Below are 26,346 nucleotides of genomic sequence, written 5' to 3'. Positions count from 1 at the left end.
TCTTCCCCTTCCTAGTCTGTTCAGGGAGCAAGAACAAAGTGCACAGTTCATCTGTCCCCTGTGCTCCCCAGCCAGAGTGTGGAATGCAGAAAACTGTGCACTTTCTCCTTGCCCCCTGACAAAGGGGAACAGCCAACAATATCCCTGTACGAATCTGGGGATGGGAGAGCCCTGTCGCCCCAACTAAAGGGCACCCAGAGAGGGCGCAGGAGTCTCCAAGACTGCCCCAACTCTCTAAAAGAGGGATAGAGGGCATGCCCTGAGCCAGCCCCTTTCACCTGCCTGGTGAGTCTGTCTCTTTTCTGCATAGTTTTTTAAGAAGCAATCCCATTCCAGGCACATCCCGTTTTCCTGGTACAACCAAACCCTGACCTTGTTTTAAGTTAAGATAAGAGGAAGCTGCATACCAAATCTGGTGGTCCTAGCTCTTACCATGTAGGAGGAGTTCGTGAACAAACGGACTCACGGACAGACAGACATTTCTAAAATATATAAGCATATTGATATCTGCCATCTAGAGGTAGAGCATAGCAGCATGCGCTACTGACATTCAACTATGCTGAAAACAGCCTTCCCCACAGTTATTTCAGTAATAAAATTTCTTTGTTTGGCTTCAAGATATCAAGTAAATTTTCTGAAATCAGAAATACTGACAGTAGGAGTTATGCTCAAAAGAATAAATAACTTGATAACAATATGCCCTTTCATGCATACAGAAAAGGTACTCAACGCCCCATTTTGCTAGGTGATAAGAAAATATAAGAAAGTCCATTTCTGCCCAAGAGGTTGCAGTCTAAATAAAAGACATGACAGGTGAGGAAGTTGGAAAAAAACAAGCAAACAAAGGATGTGTGCAATTCCTAGTGAATCAGAAGCGGTTCTCTCTGCCTACCTTGCTGTTATGAGATTGCAGTGTGTCTCAATACATTAGAGTGGCTGTGTGAATAATAAACCAGAGAGCCTGTTTTAGCTTCATTAAATCAGTTAGGAAGTTGAGAACCCTGACGTAACTAACTACCAGAACCGAAAGCTGGTAAAACTGTTCTGCCAGACAAATATGCTGAAATTAGCTTTTGGAAAAGTCTGCTGCTTCTGGCTATGTGGCGTTTATCGAAAAAGAGAGAAATACATATAGGTGTTTAGTGGTGAGGAAAGCCTACAGTCCTACCCTTGGGTGAAAGGATGTTTCTAGAAGTTAGCTCCACAGTCTGTTTTAGTGTGATGAGGCAATTCTAGGCATGTTTACTGAAGTAGTTTATAGTGCACTGCATCTAGAAAGGTTAACAATACAGTAAAAGCTTTGTTCTCCAGCACTCAATTAGCCAGAAAACACAATTAAACCAGCATTTCTGGTATATCCCAATACAAATCTTCAATCTAGTCAACGGGACTAGTATATCACCCAGCACATTATACAACTGCACATTCTGCGCTCTACTGTCATGCAAGAGAGGCAGAAGAGAAGCAAGCTGATATCAGGGATTTATTTAAAAAAGGATGCTCCTGGGTCTGTCATCGGGTCATTAGAGATCCAGCCCATTCTCCTACACCTTCTACATCTACAATAATTGATGTGGATAATGATAATGCCGAGGCATTGCAAGATCTTCTAGTGCCTTCTGAATCAAAGAAAGATTAAATTTTGTTCAGTGTAGTTTCAGAGTGAAATGAATTTTTAGTTATCTGGGCGTAGGTTATATGCTGCCTATAGAAATATGTAGTATCATAAGACAACCTACTGTATAGAAAAGTTTACCTGCATACACCTAAGTGCTTCAAGAAACCAACCACGCTGCAGTGCAGTACTACTACTGGATTGGTGAGTACCTGTGCGCTATTTTATACTTTATTCATTTTATTGTTTCTAATTCTTTGAAAAAGTATTTCATTGGTAAAGTATAAATTAGTTAACTTGGAATATTTGATTACCTGACACCCCCCATACTCTCAACATGCTTTTGCTGATCAATCTCTTGGCACTGATAACAGAACTTTTACTGTATCGTCTTAAAATCCTTCATTCAGTTCCAAATGACTTCATGTAGCTCAAACTGAATTTCTGGTTTGTCCATTTGGATTTGACAGTCTTATTGCATACAAGAAACCTGAAACCTGCTAATGGTTAAGCAAGTAGCAAGTTGTAAATTGCTGCTTCTGAGTCGCTAAGACATTGTTAAAAATATAGACGTACATTCATTGAAGTCTGTCAGTGCATATTTAGTGAAGCTAGAAATGCACAACAGGCAAAATGCAAGTATCTGTATTTGCATACGTATAGGCTCTTTCCCATGCTATAAACATAGTTATTTTTTTCATCACATTCTGGCTCAAGACGGAAATGACTAGCTTAGAAAGAAATGTGGTCTGAACAGAAGATGAGAAAGTCCTGGAGTTCCAGTCCTTGCTCTGACATTGTCCACAGGTAAAGAGGAATTAGTTATTTAAACTCTTCTGCCTTCATGTCCCTGTTTGGAAAATGGGGCTAATAATATCTCAAGCAGTTGAAAAAAGACTTCGTGTTTGTACAGCACTCTGAAGATAGCACTAAGTATTAGTCTTACATTGGTGAGGCAGTGGTTGAAGTGAGGTTTCAGGGACTGTAAAGCTTAAGCTGCTTTTGGGAATAGGTAAAACTGACTCTACATTAAGGATGTTAAGAAGAGAGTAACCAGCTAATCGTGTACTTGATTTACAATTTGTATGAAGTACATGATTAGTCAATAAGGGGCCCAGCTACGGCTCTGCAGTTTAAATGTAGTAGGAGCCGAGTGCTATGGCAGACAGGCTCTTACTACATTTAAGCTGCAGAGCCACAGCGGGGGTTGGTCTGGGAACTGGCATGAGCTGGGACCAGAAGTCCTGGCTCACGCCGGGTTCATGACCGCTCTGCCTCTGCCTTTTAAATGTAGCAAGAGCTGCCCACTGCACCTCTGCCTCCCTTCCGCCCCCCCCCCTCCAGGACCATGGAGATGGTACTGGGGGGGAACTGGCTTTTAAGTTCCCCCCCAATACCATCCTCCCTTGCTACTTCCCTCACCCTTGCTGCCTCTGATGTAGAGGCAGCAAGGGGGCGGGGGAATGCAAGTAGTCGACTAATCGACTACTCTTTTATATCCCTACTCTACATAGATTTAATATTCAGAAAGATCTTTTAAAAACACATTTGAGAACTAAACAGTACAGAGAACAGTTAATCCACCATTACAATACCTTTCCCCTTATATTTGTTTTTCTAGAAGTTTGATTTTCTGCGTAAAGGTACAGTTTTACATATTTTACTTCATTATTAACAGTTTTATTTTTTGCTTTAGAAATACCAAATTTAAAGAACCTTTAAAAATGCTCATTGAACTTATAACTACAACCAGGTACTGTTTATTTACAAAAATAATGTTTACTATGTTTAAGAGCCTCTGCGCATTGCAGAAAATCTGACAAGCCACACAAATGAAGATACAGAGACAGAATCTGTCTCGTGTTCCAACAGTCTTCTGGCATTATTTCTCACATCCTGCCGGATAAGCAAATATCAATATCCTGCCTGAAAAAAAAGGGGCAATTCAAAAATGTCACTTCCGTTGTCATAATCAATGTCACTGAAGTGTTGCCGGGAGCTAATATTAACTTAATCAAGCCAAGCACAGAACAGATCAGTACTTAATAGGCCCTCTAGTCTGACTCCACTTTTGATATGGAAATTTGTGCACTCCACTTATTTTATGAATTCAAAATGGTGTTAAGTTTAACTCTGAGACAGCCAGGAGCCTTTGACACATTTGGTGAAGAACATGTCACTGCTGAAATACAAAAAGATTATCTGTCACCTCACCAATCTGAATGTGTTTTCAACATTTTGCCAGTCGGGTTTTAATGCCAATTTGAATTTTAATATCAATTTAACCTTCAAAATATGTAGCTGAGGCCAAACTTTGCCCCCAAGAGAAAACTGAAGATGATCTACAGGACTGGATCCATAATTAGACACTCAGGGACAGATGCTCAGCTGTCAAATTGTCATTGCTCCATTGATTTCAACTGAGCTACAACAATTTACAGAAGTAAAGGATCTGGCCTTTGATAAGGTGCTGATCGATCTTAACTCCAAAGTTAGGCTGATAATTTGACCACAACTGAATGACACGATCCATTTGGACAAGTAACGCATATGGGTGTATTAGTTGGATCTTCCACTTAGTGCTAAAGAACACGATTTATTGGAAACCTGACCAGTTGCTCTGCTGGGGATGAAAAGACCCACAAAGATCCAGCACAATCAGGCAAGACAGGGCAGAAATGGAGGATTACTCACTGGAGTTCTTTGAGACGTGTTGACACTTTCAGATTGTGCATAAACACGGCCATACTAGATCAGACCAAATGTCCACTTAAAGCAGTATTCTGTTTGGGTATGTCTACACTAGCCACCCTAGTTCGAACTAGGGTGGTTAATGTAGTCATTCGAACTTGCAAATGAAGCCTGGGATTAAAATATCCCAGGCTTTATTTGCATGTTCCCGGGTGCCACCATTTTTAAATGCCCGGTAGTTAGGATTCCCTGCCCACGGTAGGGAGTAACAGTAGTCCGAATTAGGGGCTTTAGTTCAAACTACCTAACCCATGCCGCGTGTAGCCGCGGGCAGGGAGTCCGAACTACCGGGCATTTAAAAATGGCGGCGCCCGGGAACATGCAAATAAAGCCCGGGATATTTTAATCCCGGGCTTCATTTGCAAGTTCGAATGACTACATTAGCCACCCTAGTTCGAACTAGGGTGGCTAGTGTAGACATACCCTTTGACAGTGGTCAACGCCAGGTGCTCCAGGAGCAATGAACACAACAGAGAACATCAAGTGACCCATCCCCTGTAGCCCATTTCCAGCCTTTGACAAACAGAGGCTAGGGACATCATCCCTGCCCACCTTAGCTATTAGCCTTTGATGGATCTATGTTCCATTAGTTTATCCAGCTCTTTTCTGAACCCTGCATAATCTTGACCTTCGCGATAAACTCAGGGAAGGAGTGCCACAAAGTTGACTTATGCGTTGTGTGAAGAAAGACATCTTTTGGTTTGCTTTAAACCTGCTACCCGTTAATTCCATTTGGTGATCCCATATGCCCAAGAGCACAGAATTTTCATCAGCAATGTCTGGGGAGTCTGTGCATGCACCCCAACTTCATTGTGTCTTGCACTGGGGGAATAAAGCAAGCTGCCAGACTGGTGCCATCATTGTTCCTTCTCGACCATCAGTCGGGTGTGTGTGTATAGTGTGTGTGTGTGTGTGTGTGTGTGTGTGTGGCAACAGGGAAGGAAGGCGAACAGTGCACTACATTTAACTTCCTAGTGTAGACCAGGGCTATTTCGAAATAAGCGCCCCCTTATTTCAAAATAATAAGCAGGGCATCCACACTACCAAGCCTATTATTTGAAATAATGGGCTGGTTATTTCAAAATCTATACTCCTGCTTTCCTTGGAGAATAATGCTTATTTCAAAATAGTTATTTCGAAACAGTGGTAGTGTGCTCCGGTGCGGATATTTTGAAATAACTACTCCCCAGAATAATTTGAAGTAATTACTCTCCACTGCTTCCTGGAGCTCTAAGTCAAGGTAGCAAGTTCACAATAACAGAGCCTGCCTCGGGCTAATTTTTAGGCTCTTCCATGGGGGGGAGGGGCGGAAATGGAGAGATAACATTATTTCAATTTTGTTATTATTCCAAAATAATTTCCTAATGTAGACATGTCCATAGTGACAACACTGCTACAAGAGCTGCAGTTATTAAAAGGGGAGTAATCCCTTCTTTGACTGTTTGACCCTCTGTGTAGTGCACTTTGGGTTATTCATAAGCAGGATCTCTATAAGGAGTCAGGTGTCTGTGGTCCTATAGCACAGACTGTAGACCTGCCTTGCCTAGAGAAGCATCAGAAGCAGCTGTTGCAGCATAGCACAGCATCTAGGGAATGTGTGTAAGGAACTCCAAGTTATTGTTCTGCAGCTGTCAGTACCAGGAAAATCTCTCAAAGAAGCCTCAGATGTTGCCTGAGCTCTAGCTAAGCGAGTTCTCAAGTTGTCCTATGAGACAACCAATGACTCCCTTGAGCAGATCAGTTCTGACTGTCTCTTCTGGGGAATATGTGAAAGCAGAAGCTCCCAGTGGCTAACAGTGCAAGAGGCTTTCAAAACTTTTGTTCTCTGTAGATGCAAGCAAGAGCTCTGTACACATCTAGTGAATGCTATGTGACCGCCTCTTTGGTAGAACAAGGCTTAGGATGATACACTGGTTGATTTGGAAGAAAGATCACCACAATGTTTGGGATAAACTTATGACATAGTCTTAGACACCTTGCTCTTGCAACAAGACCAAACCAAAGCTGTAGGGTGGGTAAGCCATAAGTAACCTTAGTTCCCCAAACTCTTCTGTCCAGTGTGACAGCAATTAGAAATGTTACCTTCACAGAAGGGGTTTGTACTATAACTTAGCAAGGGTTGACAAAATAAGGTTCACGTCCCAGGTTGGTACTGGTATTGCCACGGAGGAAAACCAAATACCACCTTTCAGGAACCAGGCACAAGACCATATAGTAGGTGTCTACTCATGGATAAAACATGCTAATGGCACAAGATGTGCTCTAACGCAGAAACAGCAGCAAGGATTTTAAGGACAAAAGGATGTCAAGAATGTCCAGAATCTTAGCCTGTAAAGGAGGAATTACCTATCAGTTACATGACACCAAAATATCAATCTCCCTCTTAGATTGTAATAGTTGCTAGTCAAGCAAATCTACTGAACAGGTTTTCTCTAACTCTGACATTCATCCAAATACACCACCCTCAGCGTGCCTGGATTTGGTTGGCAAGTACGTCCTGGGTGTTGGACTAATAACTAGTATATTGAGGAAGGTGGAGAGAGGGCTGGTAAGGGGAGACTAAGATTCTTTGGGAAATTGTGACTAACGGATCCAGATTGTGCTTCTCTGAAGCGTGAACAGTCGACAGTCACACTTGTAGACATTTCAGGTGAAGCCTCACTAAGTGGGTCCCATAGGTGCTTGCAGCAGTCTGGCCCAACAGTGCCAGACAGATCATGTGGGAGTTCTGGGATGCAAACGGAGTCACTGAATGAGCCCAGTGATGGAGAGAAAGTGGCCCTCCAGTAAGTAAGCCCTGACTGCAACACTGTCCAGCCCAGCCTTGAAGAATTCTATAGACTGTGAGTGTTTCAGGGTGGACTTCTTTCCAGTTTGTCCTGAGGTCCAGCCTTTCAAACAGATGGAGAAGTACAGTTGTTGTTTCTCATGATCCTGGTAAGACTGTCTCTTCATGAACCAGTTGCCTAAATAAGGGCAGACCATTGCCCCCACCAGTGAGCTGCTATCACCAAGAGCACCATGGTGAACACTTTTGTGCCATTGAGCCCAAGGGGCGAACTCTGTATTGGTAGCACTGCTGAATGGTCACAAATCTCGGAGGAATCTTCTGTGTGTACCATTAATGTCTATGTGAAACTGAGGACTGTTAACCAATAGTCTGGATCTAGCAATGGGATAAGGGATGACAGGGTCACTATTGTGAAACTTAGCCAGATGAACTTGTTCATTTCCTGAGGTTCAGAATGAACCTCCACCCACCTCTCTTTTTGCAGCTGAGGCAGTAACTCAAGTAGAATCTCTTTCCCCTTTTTTCAAGTACTGGCTCAATTACCACATGAATTCTACCTCCTCCCCTAACATCTTCTTATGAGGATCTCCAAACAAACAAACAAACAAAAAAAAGAGGTCAGGGAAGTGGGTCTGTGAGGGAAGAGAATTAGGTTGCATTCCCCAACGCAGGGCCGGGCAATAATTTTTGATGGGGGACCACTCCACCATTTGGTAAGTGGTCAAGGGCAGCACTTTTCCAGAGAGGAAGTGCAGGGTCTGGGATGGAGGTTGGGTGCAGAAAGGAGCTTGGGGTAGGAGACTGGGGTATAGGAGAGGGTGTAGAGTTTGAGAGGGAGTTGTGACCTGGGAAGAGGGTGGTGACTGGAAGCAGGGAGTATAGGAAGGGCTGGAGCCAGGAGGCACTTACCTACGTGGTTCTGGGCCAGCTCAGCTCAGCTCAACAGGGTGGCAGACCCAGACCACTCAAAGCAGCTAGCTGTTCGATGTGGCTCTCTGCACTGTGTGGCGGGAGTGGGGGCAGAGGCTTCACATGCTGCCCATGTCCCCCAGCACAATCTCTCAGCTCCCATTGGCCGGCTTTGAGTGGCATGGAGCTGCTCCAGGTCTGAGGGGCAGGCCACATTAAAAGACTTGGCGGGCTGGATCTTGCCCACCCCTGCTCTAATGTAACATTGTCCATTTGTCAGTCATATGATTTCTGTCTAGGCAGCTGGGTAATGAGAAAGCCAGCCTCCAAAGGGAGGCTAAAGGCCAGAGGCATTGTGCAGATCTAAAGGGACAGTTAAGAGTGTGGCTCTGAAACATCCCATCAAATACAAATCAGTCTGGAGAGTGACAGTGGTTAGGAAGTAGAAGATAGTTAGTTGTGGGCACCCTTTCTGTGCATTCTCTGACACTCGTGTGATGGTTCATACTACTGCTGATAAAAGGCAGGTAGGGCTAGTTGTCTGAACTGTGACTAACTGGGTTTGCTTTTGATCACGGGTGCGTAAATATCTAGTGATTGCAAATGTGGCTTGGGAGTACGTCAATAAATGGAGGGACATATCCATTTTAATGCTGTACAGAAAAAAAGAAGGGGGGGGTTACAGACAGGTATTGTGATAATCCGTGACCGGGGATGAGCTTTTGGTGCCAATCGTAGCTTTCAAGGTCAGGGATCCTTGACATTCTCCCCACAATTGCTGAAGAGTCAGGGAGGGCGGGAGAGGAGAGGGAAGAAGGATACAGCAATGGTTTCCTTCCCAGAGGGAGTGTTCTAGATAAAGAATGACCGTGATAAAAACTAAATCCTAACTAACTTTTCTAAAGTGATTTACAGCAAAATGAAGAATTCAGCACAAACACTGAAGATGCATCCTAGATGACAACTAAGATGGCAGTGGCCTGGCAGCTTCCTTTATCTTCTCAGGACAAAGCAAAGTGGTGAGCAAGCATGTATGTGCAGCCCACATAGGCACGGCTAAAGGAAATTCTCCAACCTGGATGGACAGCATGAGCCACCTGAAGTGCAGTATACATAGGGACAATCACTCAAAAAAGAATTATCCTTTCTTTCCCTTGTCCTCCTTCTTTGCATGCATGAATATCGAGAGGGGCAAATATGCTTAAAAACCTACATCTTGTACTTTGACAAGCAGTTTAAATCATGTGTGCGCTTCTATCTAACAAAACAGGAAGGTACCTAGATACTGAATGATACAGTATAAAGGGATAATGAGCATGATGACTATGTTACTTTCTCATAGGTAATACAGCCAGAAGTGCATGTGCTCCCAAGAGAATGCCAAGAAAGTCTTTGGGAAGCCCACACTAGCCTGTAGTCTATGTCATGTGTTGTAACTAGTTTTTCTTGACATGCTATGTTCCAATAAAAACAGATATAATTTTATTTTCTATATTCCGTTCCCTGTCAAGCCACGCACCTTAAATTATCACCATCTAGACGTCTAGACTACAGGCTTTTTTCGGAAGAAGCTTTTAAAAACTTCTTCCAAAAGAGAGTGTCCACACTGCCAAAGCGCATCAAAAAAGCGATCTGCTTTTTTGAAAGATAGCATCCATTCAGTATGGATGCTATCTCACATTTAAGCAGTGATTACTATGGACAGAGTGGTCATTAGGGCACCTGTGCTTTTTCCTCTTTCCTTTTCTTTTGAAAAAACTCCCTCTTCCGCGTCCACACACGCCTTTTTTCCAAAGGAACTCTTTCGGAAAAGGCGTTCTTCCTCATAGAATGAGGTTTACCAATGTCGGAAAACCCACTATATTCTTTTGATTTTCTTTCAAAAAAATGCAATACCAGTGTGGATGTAAGTGGTTTTTTCAGAAAGACAGTCAAACAGCTGTTTTCCCGAAAAAAACCCTGCAGTCTAAACGCACCCAAAGAGACATTTTCTCTCCAGGTCACCTAAAATCATTTTTCCTGTGCATAATGTTGCATCTTAACCATCAGCTGTCTTGGGACCTACTAGGGCTAGAATCAAGAGCTATGTCCCATTGTGAATTTGAGAACATTTCTTCACTATTTATGCAGTGCTTCCTTATCAGTCATGATGGTCTAAATATAAAACATGCCACAACTCTATCTGCCACTGGAATCAGACCAGTGTGATCTGCGAAGATGAAAGTTTAATATTTTGGATGGGAGGAGGGACTATTATTGGGGCAGATTTAATGTTTACTTTTTTAAAGTGGTGGATGCCTGGAGTGCACATTAGTTTGGCCTGTTTACAGCAGTCCTTGCAGAGATGAATGAATCGAGTGCAAGTGTAGTGGTTAAAGTTGTATGATAAAAGCATTTATCACAGGGATATTACCACTACATGTAGTTTATATCACAATTCGTCATCCTTTGTGAAATACTATACACCCACACATACACCTACCTTCCTATCCATCCACAACTAGAAGCCAGAGATACTTATACCTCTTCAAGGGCACACACCTACACAGCAGGGCAAAAGTAGAATTAAGCTACACAACTTCAGCTATGTCAATTGTGTAGCTGAAGACAAAATGGCTTAATTTGGCTGTTAGCGTTCTCTACACCGCAGGAAGAATACTCTTCCTTCAACTTCCCTTACTCCTTGTGAAATGAGGGTTACAGGAGTTGGAGTAACAAGTCCTCCAGCTCACCATTATTTCAAAGTAATAGCTTGCTATGTAAACGCGCTCTTTGTTATTTCGGAATAATGTCAGTTATTCCAAAATAATGCTGCTGTGTAGACAGCCTGAGATCTGTACCATTCCTTCAGATGGTGGGGAGGAGAGACAGAAAGGCATTTTAGGAAGTCTCAAGTTGAAACTCAGAGAGAGCATATACTGTATATCCAACAAATACATTTCCATTCTGAATTCTCACAGACACCAAGGCCTATCCCCACCCATTCTAAAATCTAACTTAAACCGAACAACACAGAGAGAGGTACAAATTCCCAATCCCCTGAAAAACACTATTCCCATTTGAGACCACTGCAGTGGTACATTCTCCTGGGGACAGAGTACAGGTATAGCTGAGGTACAATCCCCCCCAAGAGAAGCATAGACATGCCATTTACTCTTGAGAAATTTAGTATTTACTCTCCTTACCATCACTCCCCACTATCAATTAATACAAGTAAGCAAATTTGAGCTTTTTTCTTGCAACTATTCTCTTTTCTACTGAAATCAGAATCGGGAGGATCCTCTGGTTTAGGACATTTTTCTGCCTTGCCGCCACTGCAATTTTCACAATTTCTTATATTTAATATTCTAGTTTTGTCTTTTCCTTTTTTGGTGCCTCAAAAAGTTGTTTCTTCTGTTAAAAAAGTAACAATGTTTATGGGGAAAAGCTATTGGATATTTTTTCTTAGTGTAGTTAAACTGGCAGTCATCATCCACAGTTGTTAGAAGGATCCTGTTTAGTAATTAATGAGGATGAAGGAGACAATTACGACATATCCTGTTCAGTTTGTCTTGAAAAATAAATTCTCCTTAAAAGAAATACATTCACAGTAAGTGCTTTGTTTCAAGACACATGATCACTTTCTATATTCCAAATACATGACATTGGATTTTTTTAAATGCTAGTTAATAATATTTTCATATTCATTGACGTGATTGAAATATCAAAGTTCTTTAACTTTAGAATAGGGAGAAAATGCTTTAATCCTCTAACTAGTGGAATTCAGTGGACTAAAAAGAAGCAGAGACTGAATTGAACAAGAATGCTAATGAAGATTAAAGCTTTGTTCTTGTTGTACTTTCTCCAGAGTATTTAACATTAAAATTATTGTAAAGCTAAAATTAATGCAGACTAATGTAAAGATTTTTAAATGCATACATAGGACACCTAACAAATAAGAAATGTATTTTACATTTGAAATATGACAACTCTGGGCAAGGTATGGAGATACACAGTTTTTTAAAATAAAAATGTAGGAGAAAAAGGTTTCTTTTTAAAAGAAGCTATTTAAAATAAATGTCCCTGGAAATATAAAAATCACTATCAAACTAAACAATCAATCAGGCTTCACTATCCCATAATATATTCCATTTTGCTATTCTTTCCTTGGGCATCTCAGAAAGTATTTCTAGTTTGCATAGGGGTCATTCAAAAGATGAGGATGTGTCTCTAGATATTATGAGGTTCCTTTCAGGGTCTGCTTTTTAATTTGCAAGATTAAAAATCACATTGCACATGGGGAAAAATCGTACATTCTCTGAAAGGAGGTTAGGTAGAGTTACACTCATGGAAAAATAGTCTATGTCTGTGTACACATGTATTAAGCACAAATTTATAAGAAAAGATTCAGATACCCATACACATATTCTCCTTGGAGAATTTATGTACAGTTTGTCAAGAGTAGTGTACAGAGCCACACTCCCCTCAGTATTTTGGCTCCCATCTTCAGCAGCTAACGAGTTAAAGATGATAAATGCCATTAACAAAGGAAAGAGGATCTTTCCTTTGTTTCCTAAAAAACACGGATGCCTAATTTCTAACAATGTATTTTTAAAGTCATTAGGCTTCTCATATACCCATAATTTAGATTTCCAGTTTTAGATATTTTTCTGCCTCTTAAAATGTTTTACTAACTGTAGGGAGACAGAGATATTACATATACTACTTTATTGCTAGCACTTCCTGTATATTTATTCATAATTTTTCCATATAATACAGTACAGTGTAAATCACATATTCTGTGGCTATAGATGCCTAATACATGACATCTTCATGCCACAAATGTCATGATACAAAATTGATATTTTCCATATAATGCATCCACAATAAAAAAAGGTATTAAAACAGTGGAAGTATTAAAAATATTCTTTTATTTTATACGTATTAAAATGATATATCTATCTATGCATTTTGGATGTAGAATTTATTTTAAACAAACGAGGACAAAATATCTACTTCCGCACAACAGACAAAACAAAGGTTTGATTTTAAAAACAAAATAGAACACATAGATTTGATTTTCAACTGTCCTTACTCATGTCGAGTAGTACCTTAGTCCTTGGATAATCCCATTGAAATGAATAGCACAGCTCCAGGATTAAAGGTATCACTCAACATATGTCAAGATCCAGAATCAGGCCCTGTTTCCACCCCCAGCCCCAAAAAATCTGGTAAGGGATATTATCAATGTAAAATTTAGGAAACACTTGACTTTATAAAATTAACATAATACCAATAACAAGCGGTTATTTTTTCATCCTTCCACCTTTATTTATCTTGCTTCTTCGTCTATCCTACAATGATGGGGGCAAATGCTCTATATTTTGCTACTAACAGTTTAACCCCTTCCCCCAAATATCTAAGCTTTATTTTAATATATAGAATGTAAAAAGTTTTCCCACTAAAAATGGCACTTTACCAATGGTGATCAATCTTAAATTTAGCTCAAAATGAAAAAGTTAATGATTAATTCAATTCTCTCATTCATTTTAAAATAGTGCATATTTTATTGTTTAATGAAACCCTTCTCAATTGTGTGCATTTGTTTTCATTATATTCTAATGTATTCTAGCATTATGCTGTTTGTGTCAGAAAGAGAAGGAAAACAGTCAATATATTACAAAAAATCCACAACTAACCCATGAGTGTATTAAAATTCACAACAAAAAAACAAACCAGGCAGGAGTAGGGAAAGTGTGTGTGTGTGTACACATACACAGAGATTTTAAAACTCCAATTTGTTTTTTAAATACAAATAGGGTTTTTTCCGTTATTTGTGCTACACATCAACATTTTAATTTTAAAATCAAAAGAAAATGAATGTTTAATTTGCATTTCAGTCTAAAAGCAGGTAAATATGTATTGTTTCAAAATAGGAAATCTTTTCCATTCAAACACAAAATGTAATATTGATCCACTATTGATAAGGTCTCATGGGGGGGGGGGGGAAGGAAAGCCCCCCATTAGTTTGGGTTTGACTGGCAGGAATGTGCAAGTTAATACACACTATGGTATCTAGATATATAAAAAGAAGAGACATACTGGAATTTTAAATATGAATTGAATGTCAGTTACAAAATTTAAAACATTAAATTAAATTTTAACATATTTCCACAAACTCATTTGTAGACATAAGGCCCCCAATGGGTTGGTACAATTATATACATTGGCTTTCACATCACTTCAAAAAAATCTAATCAAGTCTCTGTCATTTCTCTCTATCTGGTGTATCTTTTATTTCCCTGAAAACGTATGTTTGGTTTGCTGTAAGATGGAGAGTAAATAGAAAATAATGCAGAAATAACCCATCCAATTACAATAAAAGTATCCTTTGTAACAAAAGATTAACATTCATTCTCATGCATAATAAAGGGGGCTGTATCCTGCGTGTTCATCTCACAGAAGTTATGTTACTGGCTCTGCAAAATACCGCATTCTAACTGCACAGAAAGTGTAGACATTTACATCTGCTATCAAGCTTAAACCTGGAAAAATATAAATGATACTCTTTTGCATACTCTTCAATGAAAACAGGTACTTGTGACTAAATGGAAACACATATTTGTTTATAATAACGAACAGTCTATGATCAGACGAAGTACAAATGATAATGAAGAACTCAGGCTTAAACATTTTTTTTAAATAATTGTTTTAGCATGCCTACTGTTCGAAAGTCAGAGATGGATAGTTTTAGAGAGAACGTATTTTTCTCTCAGCAGCCAACAGCCCCCATGAATATATTCAATTAAAACTGAAGAGCATAATCTTGAAATAGGGAATATGGCAATTACATTTTCAGCCAGCCGTAGACGTTATGTCAAATTATACTGTACAGGCTTTTTTGCTAGCAGAATTATTTCTTGCCTCTAATGCAAAGAAAAATCAGGAACTCAGCGAGGAGAAGGAAAGGCTTACCTTTGCGCCACAACAAAAGAACCAGCTCCACCACCACACCAGCAAATGCATCTGAGAAGAAAATGCTAAGAGTAAGATAGCTAGTAACCAGCACTGAGGCTCTAACGGTTCTGCCAGTGCCCTTTTTCAGGCACCAAGCATGACAATGCCTGAACACCCCTCCCTTCACATCACAGCAGGCTACTGTAGCCAGGAGACAGAGGTGCTTAAATTAGAAAACCGCTGCCAGAGGAAATAAACGGGAACCACAGCGACCCCCTCGACCCCAGCAGCTATCAAATCCGGGAAGATATAGTGCACATCTGTTTTACGAGGTCCCCAGGGAGCTCCAACTCCAGCTACTTACCCTGTCTGCATTATTAATAGATGTTAATGGCTCCATTATATCGAAAAGAAGCTGCTCTCTTTTTCTAATATGGAAATTCCAAGTCAAAAATCATGAGGCAGCAACCGGCTCCTAGGTCTTTCTAACTGCAGAACCGAGCCTCCACCCCCACTTTCCCTCACCACCTTCAATACACTGGTTTGGTAACAAAAAAAAAAAATCGATTCATGGCAGTAAACAACTGCAATAAAGCAAACAGGCAGACAAAGACTTCCTGCCATAAGGCAATTCCTGAATATATGATTTTCTTTTTTGCAAGATTTCAGCTAGAGCATTTTTCTGTACAATTGATAGAGAGTAAAGAACAGAATTAACCCTTGGCATGCAAACATTACTTGGATGGCTAAATATGTAGATCTGTGTATTTTTACAGCTAAAGTTATTCTGATCTTAAACATAAAGCATATTTACATGACTCAGCAATAAAGTATCCTACCTCAAGACTTTGATTTAGCTGATAAATAAAAGGATGTGATCCTAAAGTATCCCTAGGCTGCGTTTTTGTTAATGCACAAATTTCCTAAGGGGCCATTTACCCTCGGGGTAGGTGTAGTGCAATCGTGCACCAAAGTGTCAAGAGACCCACCACAAAAGATATTGACCTATTTTTAATCAGATCCATGTATGACTGCCATGGAATTACCATTGGGAATAAAGTGAACTAAAGATTTTTTTCAATCCTTTGAGAGCAATACGCATGGCAGAATTGTGCACTTTGATGTAGGTATTCTGAGAGGTTCTGCATCAGCGTAGCTTAATTTCTATTACATCTCTAATAGGACCAGTCTCATTCATACAAAATTTCACATTCTACTCAGCAAAGCTACACACATGGATATATTTCTCTTTAGATCTCCACTGACATCCACATAACTCATTATTATATCATTTAATTTAGCTTTTAATAAGTAACTTAAGAAGGCAAACAGCATCACAGTTTCAGTTTTTTGCTGTGCTAAAAAGTATGACACATTTTTGCTTGTATCCACTTTAAAACACCATAAATTCTCAAACTATGGGAGAATACCTTGAACTATAATAATACACTTGCATTATAGATGGGAGGGGGGCGGTCACGTCAAGTGTTACCTACTAGTATTGCAGATGCATGCTGCAGCTGTATGCTTGCTTCCGACAAATGAATGAAAAGTGTCATTAATTCTTCCAAGACAAATGTAACAGATTGGCTTTGTTGCCACTTGCCTCTGCAGCTTTCTACAGCGGTACTTGCACGCTCTCGAAACGAAATCACAGGGTCTGGCTGTATTAACTGTATTACAGACAGCACTGATGTGATCGTCTTCATCTCTCTCTAATTATTTATCCAGATCAAGCCTGACTGCTGGAAAATTAGCTCTCTCCAGGAGGTAACAGAGCTGAAAGGTTCTTTTTACTGAGAAATGATGGGTTGGTCACAAGCAGTACATAGGCTAGTGAGGCAGTTGTGGGGAATGTCATGAGATACATTTACAATAGGATTTCCATCCTTGGTATCGAGAAAAAGAATTGCTAGTTTTATACCAATAGGAAAATATATGTCCACAAAATAAAACTGCATAAACCTTCACTCTCTCCTTAATATGAATTTACTTCAAGGAGAGAAGGAAGGCTCTGCTCACTTCCCATTGTGTATGCATTTGTTCAAACTTGCTTTATGCAAACAGTGTAAAAGCTCTACAGTTTTCACTTACATAGAGAAATGGGTTTTTTCTCCCCTTGACAATTGCACTATGGCTATCTTCTTTGATTCCCAGAGTTGCTTTTATTAAACATGAATTGACCAACCTTGGAGTAGCTTAACCAAAAGCAATAGGCAAACATGAAGAACTGACCAACTTGAACAAAGCATAATAAAAATAGAAATATTTTTACTTGTCTATTTCTTTGGCTTTACATATAGATGATTGGTTTGAATTTTTTTTTTCATTTTCTCCCTTCTGATTACAGAATAAAATAATTATGAAAATTAGTACACTTTACAGTATTAAAGGATTAACCTTTGAGATTATTTTATTTCTCATTGCTTAAGGATGAATGCTCCTGCTAATCCACTAGTCATTTCAAGGGAGTGTATGGTACGATATATAAAAATAAAACACAAACATAGAGGGCCAAATTTTAATCTCAGTTTCACCAATTTAACAGGGCACATCTTGGATTTAATCATTAGACCATCTAAAAGGTGAGAAAATTTATGAACAAAATACAACATAATGCAGAATAAAAATGCTAGACTCAATCACCAGTGGTGTATTTAGGGACTTTTTTTTCCCTGCTAAATATTGCAGCAATAGTAATAACAAAAACAAAGAAAGGTGACTAAACAGATTTCAGGATGACTTGCTCTTCTTATTGTCTTTGCAGCAGTTTCAGCACGTTGGTCTTTTTGGATTCTTTTAAATTGCATTGGGTATTACGTATGCCAGGGATGGAGTGAGAATAGTTGTCAACCCACCTGACTGCAGAACAAAGAGCATTTTTTCTTCCCGCATTTGTTGCTGATGCCAAAGCCACACCCTTTAGTCTATACAAAACACAAGCACTTTTACATCTACTTTTTCCTATCTATACCTATGGGCTTTTCCATACTAGAATAATAGAAGCCACTTTTCATTTTAAGGAGTGATTAATGTGGCATTTAGTAAGTGACTAAATCTGCGGATTGTGCAGCTGCATTTCCTGCAGTATCTGGAAATGGAGTTTCTAAACATGCACTCTCCCTTCAGTGGCTTAACACTACCCACCCACAGAAAAAAAAGGATTTAAAAAGAAAAACCAACAAGGAGATCCGGGGCGGAGGGTGGAGGGATTGTGTGACCTTGTGAAGGGAACAGGGACACAGCCTTTAGGTCCTAAAGATCAATGCATTCATGGAAAGCCTCCCCTTGAAGTCAGTGTGCTTGGATCAGGCTACATGCGGCACGGACTAGGTAGTTCGGACTAGGCTTCCTAGTCCGAACTACCGTTACTCCTCGTTTCACGAACTACCTAGTCCGTGCCACGTGGCACGGAGTCCGCATTAGCGGACATTTAAAAATGGCGGCGCCTGGCTTTATGCAAATGAAGCCCGGGAAATTCAAATCCCGGGCTTCATTTGCAATTCCGGTTGCCTACATTAACCACCCTAGTTCGAACTAGGGTGGTAGTGTAGACATACCCCCAGATCCCCTGTCTGTCACTGGTTCTTCTCCCATGCTCCATTCTGCACACCATGAAGAGGAGGCCTCTGGTCCATTGAAAATGGATACAGAAACAACCTATTACTTATTTATATAGCACTCAAAAGTGTGCTGATTGCTTTACAGGCATAAAAGGCACGCCCCTAAACAATTTATATTTTAAGAAGAAAACAAAATAAAATTACAGGCAATGGGGAAAAAGGAGGAAGGGATGTCTGGAAACCAATTGTGTTTATTGACCTGCCAATGCAGAACTGTTCCCTGTATTAATTTCTATAATCTATTCTAGAAAACACTGGTCGATCTATTTTTAAAATTACTCAAAGTATTCCCTGATACCGCCACTTACTTCTCTTAAGAAGCCCCTGCTGAGGTGGCAAGGGTGCCGTGCAGTGTTCCCTCTAAGAATTTCCATCCATGAGCGGAGTGAGTTTTCTCTTGTGCATCAACAATGAGGACATGTGCGCTTGTTCCGATGTGTGCCACTGTCGCACTCGCCAGTGGTGCTGCTCCACGAGAGACTTTCCCAGCACAGGGACCCCGAGCCCTGCTCCCAGATAGCACCTCTCCACCTCACGGGGAGAAGTGCCCCCCTTAGGGAGCTCTATTCCGGGGGCAGCCTGTGTGCAGGGCAGAGGCTGCCCCAGGTTCCTCCTCGTGGGGCTGGCTGTCAGTCCCCACCTGGGGCAGAAGGAAGCTGCTGCCAGCACCCAGGATTGCAGGGAGTGAGGTGCTGGGGGTGGGGCAGTGACATTTGGGAAGCGGACAGGGGAGGGGAAGAGAGTGGGGAGGAAAGGGGCTCTGAGGGGCAAAAGAGAGGTGTGGGAGGAGGGAAAGAGAGATGCAGGGAGCCCCAGCCCAGGAGCAGCTGCAGGTGTCCCCCCCACCCAGGGAGCAGGCAGGCAGCCACTACATGGCCCTGGACACAGCCTAAAGGGCTGGAGCTCGGCCAGGGCTGTGTGGTGGCTGCCCAGTTGTTCCTGGGGTGGGCCACGTGGCGGGCAGCTGCCCCATGCACCATGGCTGGAGGTGACTTCAGCTCCAGCCCCAGCACATGGGGCAGCCACCCACCACACAGCCCAAACCAGGAGGCAGCGGGGCAACCACCATGTGACCTTGTTCCCCCACTTTCCCACCAAGCCCACCAGCAGCAGTTTACTTTCCAGGAAGGTGAGTGTTCCTGCACAGCTCTGCTGAGGAGGTGCACAGGCTTCAAATTCTTTGTGCGCACCCACACAGGCGCACACCCTCCAGGGAATTTATGTTGGCGTAGCTGTTTTTCTTTAGCTCTGAAACAGCAAGGTGCCTAAGACTGGCCTCACACCTTTGAAAAGTAGCCTCCCACCCCCAGTTTTCAGAGACTCCTCAGTTGTAGCAAGGTCTTATGACCTTGTGGAAGGAATGTGAGCCCTTTTCTTCAAGTGTGGAGGGGAGACTTCTCTCAGCTCAGTTTTCAGCTGAGGTTTTATTTAGGTTGGTAGCCTTGCATTCCTTTTGTTTCTGGAATGGAGGTGGGAAGGAGGTTTGGTCTAGGGAATCTTAATGTCCTAGTCACACACGTAGGTACTCTCTCTGCTTTGCTGCCCATCACTTAGGCACTATTTTGGGATACTGGATGTCTTAACAGCACACCTGTTAGTTTGAAATATAATGGACTTTCTATTCCGATGTCCCTGTAAACTTCATTCCACGAGGAATAAGGGATGTTTGGGAATAGTGATTTATTTAGAAATTTGGTGCTGTGTAGACAGTGCCAAATTTCAAAATAAACTATTTCGAAATTGACTAGAAATAAGCTACACAATTTGCATAGCTCAAATTGCATAGCTTATTTCGAGCTACGGGTGCAATGTAGAAGCACCCTTCGGGTATGTCTACACAGCAGGGCTAAAGTCAAATTAAGCTATGCAACTTGAGCTACGTCAATTGTGTAGCGAAGTCAAAATCGGTTAATTTGGCTTTTGGCGCTGTCTACCCTGCAGGAAGTCGAAAGAAGAACACTCTTCCTTTGACTTCCCTTACACCTTGTAAAATGAAGGTTACAGGAGTCGGAGTAAGAAGTCCTCCAGCTCAACATTATTTCAAAATAAAGGCTGGCAGCGAAGACGCGCACTATGTTATGTAAGAATAACATCAGTTATTCCGAAATAACGCTGTTGTGTAGACATAACCCTAGTGGCACCAGGTCAAAACCACCATGAATTTCATGTGGAAACTATCAAGGACGGCCTTCAAAATTAGGCTGTATTTTGAGCTTTCAGAAATCTCTCTTCTAAAGAGTTTGAACTTGTATTTGTGTATTTTCTGGGAGTTGTCTAATCTGTGAGACCTTGTACCATCTGTTATTACCACTACCTTGGTGAGATACAGTCCAGAGAAATATCAGCAGAAAAATCTGGAGTAGAGACCAGAAAAGTAACAAGGCAAGTGAGCAATGAAGGGAAACACACAGTCCAGTCAGATTAAGCAAAGCCCCAGCTGCTATATAATATTCTCCAGTCCGGAAGGTAAAACATTCGGTAAAACAGAGACCCCTAAATATCTGCTGTGACAGTTTGGCAGTTAAAGAATGGACCTTGATCTATGGGGGTTCTGAGAGTCACTGGTGTCCTTCCTTGCTCAATATTACTTGCAGACAGATTTTAGCAGATGGTTGTAGGAAGTAAAATGAAGGCTGTCAAGAGAAAGGCCAGGACAAATATAGGTGCCAAAGGACATGACACAGGACCAATTTCTACTCTCAATTACATTTCTTCAATGGCTATTAGAGTCCAGAGAGCTCTAAAAAGGTCATCGGGGTGGTATGCATGTAACAGGGCAGAATTTGTTTAGTTCCATCACCAGCTTGTCAGATGCTTGAGGTAATTTGATTCCCAACTCTTTATTATACTGCTGCCCTTCACTTCTGCAGCAATCTTTGCTGTCACCATGCCTCTCCTATTGTGCCCAGACTGCATTGAGTTCCCTTTCCCCCCCAATTCTGATGTTCTCATTGAATTTCTCACTGTAGCCCTCAGTCTCTTTCTGTCCTATTAAAACGTCATATTTAGAAAGGGCCATGGAGGATGCTTGTATAACCCAAGATTTAGAAGACATAGCTTGTTATCTGGAGCTCCACAAGTTAGGTGTCCCCGATGGAAAAGTATCAGCTATTCTCCAGGCATCTGACCCTGTAGCCTTTGCTCATGGATGGCTTGGCTCCTTAGGGGAGTCACTGCTGCAGGACTAAGCAGCCAGAGTTTGCTCCCTGCGAGGTTGTAGAGCACCCTCAACTTCCACTGTCGACAACAGGGTTTGCATGTGCTCAGCATCTTGCAGCTGCTGTCTCTGAGCTTGTGTAGCTGCTTGTTCACTCTAAAGTGCCCTGCTCAGACAGGCTGATCTGCTTCCAGTAAAATCGAAGGCAAAAGCTCTCATAGATGCCAGTTGAAGCAGTGATCATGCATTTTAATGTCAGTTTAGAATTGTGATGTCTTTTAGTACCACAATTTGGTGATCCATTGCTCAGTTACATATCAGCATTCAGTTAGTCTATAAGGTGCCACAGGACTCCTCGTAGCTTTTATATCAGCATTGGTTCCCTTTCAGCCTCGCTGCAATGGCCTGGGATAGTAGCTCTCTCAGGGCACGTCTGCACTAGGAATGTTAAATATCAGCTAACTGAATAGTCGAGTAACCTCATGAATTCTTATCGGTGAGTCGACTATTCTATAGTCCCCGGGGGTGGCTGCACTGTGGGGTGCCAGACAGGAGTTAGTCCACGAGGGGAGCCAGTTTAAAAACCAGTTCTTCTTGCAGACTGGCTGCTTGTTGCCCTGTGCTGCTGTCTTTGATAAAGGGACAGCAGTGTGGGGTGGCAGTAACCCCGGTCTGGGTGGGGGGTATGAGCTCCCGGGCCTATCGCAAATCAGAACTGAGCAGGGCTGCCTGCCTGCCTGGATCCTAATACACTTTAAATGCAGAGCCACAGCGGGGGTAAGTCCTAGATGCAGTGGGAGCCAGAACTAAGCCAAGCTGCTGGCCAGCCTGCTAAAAATGTACTGGTTGGGGAGGGGAGGGAAATGTGTGTAGTCTATAGCATTAACCGATAAACTTTTGCTTATCGGTTAATCGTCTACACTATTACATCCCTAGTCTACACAGCAGGGCTAGAGCTGAAATAAGCTACGCAACTTGAGCTACGTCAATTGCATAGCTTAAGTTGAAACAGCTTATTTTGCCTTTTGGCGCTATCTACGCAGCAGGAAGTCTGAGAAAGAGCACTCTTCATTCAACCTCCCTTACTCCTCGTAAAATATGGGTTACAGGAGTGGAAATAATAAGTCCTCCAGCTCAACATTATGTCAAAATAACTGGCTGCTGTGTGGACACAGACTATGCTCTTTCGGAATAACGTTAGTTAGTTATGTTGTGTAGACATAGACTAATAAGTCACAATGATGCTAATGCTCATTTTTGAAACACCTTGATATATGGTAGAAGTCCATCCATCAGTTCTCTGATGCCTGCCACTTTTTTTGAAACTCAAGACACTTTCCATTTGGCCTTCTCTAACAATCACCTTAATCTCTCTGACCTCTCTCAATGTGTAGTCTCTATGCTTTTGCAAACATTACAGCTAATTGTAATCACATTTTTTTAAAGCCCTCCTGTGTTTTTTTTATGTAGACACAAAAGGCAAAATGGCTTGCTTGTTGCTGCGGCACGTTCATAGTGATGGGCTGTGATAGGAAAATTAACAATGGGTTTCTGAGCTGTTCACCCAGTTGCATAACTTACATTATTACACAGGAAGATTAACGGAAAGAGCCAGTATTCTTTTCAGTGTGCTTAGGATATTCGGTGATCTTCTAAAGCCAAAGAGGGTATGTCTAGACTGCATCCCTCTGTTGGCAGAGGGATGCAGATTAGGCAGGTCGACATTGCAAATGAGGCAGGGATTTAAATATCCTGTGCCTAATTTGCATAAAAATGGCCGCCTCCTTGCATAAGGGATCTGTCGAAAAAGGCTTTCTTTCTCGGCAGATCCCCCTCTAGACTGCCACTTTTTGCTGACAAAGTGCTGAGTTGGCAAAATGTGGCGGCCATTTTTATGCAAATTAGGCACAGGATAGTTAAATCCCTGCCTCATTTGCAATGTCGACCTGCCTAATCTGCAAAATGTCGACCTGCCTAATCTGCATCCCTCTGCCTACAGAGGGATGCAGTCTAGACATACCCAGAGACAGTCAACAACAACCCACCTGCACAATCCTGTGAAAGTACCACACCAAGTTAATAACGATTCCTAGCATTCACCAAAAGTTGGACGACACCAGCTTTTTCCACTCCCTTTTGTCTGTCCAAGTTCCATGGTTGCTATTTCAGAATTGCCCCCTCCCCCGGTCACCAGTAAGGAGGGCTGCATTTAATGCCCTGTTTTGTGTTCCCTGTAAGCTGTGCGCTTGTGCGGCTGCTCAGGAGAGATTCAAATGTGGTACAGCTGATTAGAAGAGCACTCACAGCTACGGGTTTGGGGTTTTTTTTGTTTCTGTTGGTGGTACACATTCACACGTCTCGGTGTACATAAAACATTTATTCTGCACATGGATGGAAAAGATTAAAGGGAAATTGGCCTCTTTAGTTGAAGCCTGATCCGAAACTCACTGAAGTTAACTATGAGACTTCCATTGACTTCAGTGGGTGAGTGTATCAAGGACTATTATACATATGAAATATATTTACAATATAAGTACTGAAGGCTGACTTGGATAAATTGTATTTATATATAAATTATTTATATATTAATAAAGCAGCTTTTTTAAAGAATGAAATTCTAAGTGCCGCTGTTATACCATCCTCTTCACCCCACTCGCTTTCCTTGGAAGGAAGGAAATCCTGTTTCTAGCACTTATGGTGAAAAATGTCTGTCTCCAACTAGGCCTTTTACACAGAGTCAGTTCCAACAAAATGTCAAGGTGTGATTTAAATGGAGATTATGATTCAGTGGCCTGGAAGGTGTTGGAGACCAAGTACCTAACTGACTGGGCAAATAAGTGAAAAAGCACCTTCTGCTATGCAGTACAGAAAGACTGAACCATGTATAAGTGGAGTATGGATAAAAAGTCAGAAATAATAATGCTGTGTATTTCCATCCAAGGACCTCACAGAGCTTAACAAGCAAACAGTATACCTATAGGTATTGTACAGACATACAGGAATTATGCATTTAAGTATAATTCCCATTTTACAGGAAGAGAAACTAAGCCACAGAGAAGCTATCTATGTGCCCAAGATCACACTGGTAGTTGTGGCAGAGCTTGAGCATGCCATGTTTTGTCACAAGCTGACACCAGGAGGTGATGTTTCCTTTCCTAGAGCAAAATGAATCTACAGAGAGTTTTAGAACACATGACAGAAGGGTTCTTTTGAAGTAACAATCAAATAATTATTTTAAAAGACAACGACTGTATCTGAAGGATATGGTCACACTTTCTCAAATGAGACGACAAACAGACTGCAGCATTGAAGCCCACAATATAAAGCCATCCAGGAATTGCAATTTTTAAATTTAACACACAGATTTTATCTTCTGTGATCTGGGCTACAGTATTTTCCTGGCACTGGGTCTATAATAGAACCAGACACCTAGAGCTTTATTTCTGACTTGTTGGAACCTCAAATGCATTTAACATGTTTAATGACAAGGGCTTAAGAAGATTCCAAAAGCTGCATCTGATCTCTATAGGTTGTCATCCTGACATACATTTTGTAGATTTATATCCCACTAACACCATTGCCCAATTTGTTTTGATCGACCTGCCACACACTTCCTCTTGCCAGCATTATCTGTGCTCACACACTGTGTTAGAAGTACATGGATGTCACCCAGATGTTTATTTCTGGAGACCCTCTAATGACTGAATTCTATCATTGTCCCGATACTGATATCTGAACATGGGCCAATAGGTAGAGAAGTGTGTGAGTCCAAGTCTCAATGGAGAAGATGCGCTGGTGATGAAAGATGACAGGAAGGCAGAGCTGCTCTATGCCTAACTTGCTTCAGCCCTCTCACAAAAAAACAAGGTATGACCAGACGACTAGAGAAGGTGCCATAAAAAATAAAGGGGAAAGGATGTAGATTGGGATAAGTAAAGAACTTGTCAAAGATCTTCTGACTAATCTGAACTAATTCAAACCAGCAGGGCCAGTCCTATGCACACAAGGGTACTGAAGGAATTAGCTGAAGAAATCTCAGCCACCAGCAACAATATTTATAAACGTGTGGATGATAGGAGAGGTTTCTGGATACTGGAAAAGGGCTAACGTAGTGCCCATCTTTTAAAAGGGGGAAAAGAAGGAGCCAGGGAACTATAGACCACTCAGCATGACCTTGAAAGCTAAGAAGCTACTAGAGCAATATATGAACTAGGGTTGTAAAAAAGTACTGAAACAGTAACCGATCAAAATTCTATCTGTTAAATGGTTACCCAGGGAGCTAGGGGAAAGGGGAGGGGGAGAGGATGTTAGAGGGATGCCCTATGCCTAGAGTACAGTTAACAAATCAATAAGCATCATCTTATTGACTAGTTCATACTAGGAATGTAAGTAAGAGTTTAACTGGTTAGTCAATCTGCAAACACCTGGAGGATGAAGGGCCTATTATTAGCAGCCAGCATGGATATACCAAAAATAAGTCATACCAAACCAGCTTGATTTCCTTCTTTGAGAGTGTAACTGATTCGTTGGATGGGGGAATGCAGCCGACATAGTATACCTGGAC

General features: G+C 41.5%; 1 long non-coding RNA gene across 1 annotated transcript in view; it reads right to left on the bottom strand.

The window, feature by feature from the left end:
* The window catches only part of LOC102453666 (uncharacterized), a 107,189-nt gene that overhangs the window by 68,264 nt on the left and 12,579 nt on the right, over positions 1-26,346 (bottom strand). The window contains exon 2 of the long non-coding RNA XR_332225.5: positions 15,021-15,071. This is a non-coding gene — a long non-coding RNA (uncharacterized LOC102453666). The remainder of the gene's footprint in view (positions 1-15,020; positions 15,072-26,346) is intronic.

This window comes from Pelodiscus sinensis, chromosome 2 (assembly GCF_052426305.1).
Source record: "Pelodiscus sinensis isolate ZL-2025 chromosome 2, ASM5242630v1, whole genome shotgun sequence".
In the NCBI taxonomy this organism is placed as follows: Eukaryota; Metazoa; Chordata; order Testudines; family Trionychidae; genus Pelodiscus; species Pelodiscus sinensis.
The sequence above is the reverse complement of the archived record's forward strand: the minus strand, read 5'-3'. Positions and strand labels throughout refer to the sequence as shown.